The sequence below is a fragment of the Dermochelys coriacea genome, chromosome 3, assembly GCF_009764565.3.
Source record: "Dermochelys coriacea isolate rDerCor1 chromosome 3, rDerCor1.pri.v4, whole genome shotgun sequence".
NCBI lineage: Eukaryota > Metazoa > Chordata > Testudines > Dermochelyidae > Dermochelys > Dermochelys coriacea.
Genome location: NC_050070.1, coordinates 8,016,224 through 8,017,535, shown reverse-complemented (window position 1 = coordinate 8,017,535; position 1,312 = coordinate 8,016,224).

Genomic DNA, 1,312 nt, shown 5'->3' with positions numbered 1-1,312 from the left:
CCCCTTTCAGGTAGTTGAAAGTAACTATCAAATCACCCCTCATTCTTCTCTTCTGCAGACTAAACAATCCCAGTTCCCTCAGCCTCTCCTCATAAGTCATGTGCTCCAGCCCCCTAATCATTTTTGTTGCCCTCTGCTGGACTCTTTCCAATTTTTCCACATCCTTCTTGTAATGTGGGGCCCAAAACTGGACACGGTACTCCGGATGAGGCCTCGCCAATGCAGAATAGAGGGGAATGATCATGTCCCTCGATCTGCTGGCAATGCTCCTACTAATGCAGCCCAATATGCCATCAGCCTTCTTGGCAACAAGGGCATACTGTTGACTCCTATACAACTTGTCGTCCATGTAACCCCTCCATCTTTTTCTGCAGAACTGCTACCTAGCCATTCAGTCCCTCGTCTGTAGCAGTGCATGGGATTCTTCTGTCCGAAGTGCAGGACTCTGGATTCTCCTTGGTTGAACCTCACCAGATTTCTTTTGGCCCAATCCTCTAATTTGTGTAGGTCCCTCTGTATCCTATCTACCACTCCTCCCAGCTTAGTGTCATCTGCAAACTTGCTGAGGGTGCAGTCCATGTCATCTTCCAGATCATTAATGAAGATATTGAACAAAACGGGCCCTAGGACTGACCCCTGGGGCACTCCGCTTGATGCTGGCTGCCAACTAGACAGCTTTTCTGACTAGAGGTCCTAAAGGTAGCCAGCCAGTCAGGCAGCGGCACAGACAGCTGCAGCGGCACAGGAGCTAGCAAACAGCTGTAAACGGGGGAGTTCGAAAGGGGAGTTTGTACTGTGGTGCTTGTTTGGGGTTTGCTTTTGCTGGGGGGGGGTGGTCTTTTTGGTGTGGCTTGTGTTTCCCAGATTAACAGGACTTGGGTGGGAAGGCGATGACAGATACGGAGGCAGCTGTGGGAGTGACTCCTGTAGTGGAAGACACATTGAGGATGGCTGGATGTGGAAGCTGTGGTATGTACGTGATCCTGGAGGGGGGACCTGGTAAGAGTTTTTTCTGCATGAAATGCCATCTGAAAGAGCTGATGGAGGAAAAGATCCGAGGTTTGGAGATGCAGGTGGAAAGTCTGGTTGAGTTTAGGAAGGGGGTTGAGCAGATGATGGAGCAAAGATATGAGGTATCTGAAGTGAAAAGCTCAGACTTGCAGATGGAAGCAGGGCTGGGGAATTTTGAGGGGAGACTGGGTGAGGAAAGTGGCCAGTGGAAGCATGTGACTCAAAGAACCAGGCAGAGGAAAAGACAGGCTAGTGAAGGAGAAATAGAGCTTAGGAACAGGTTTGCAGAGTTGGAAAATGA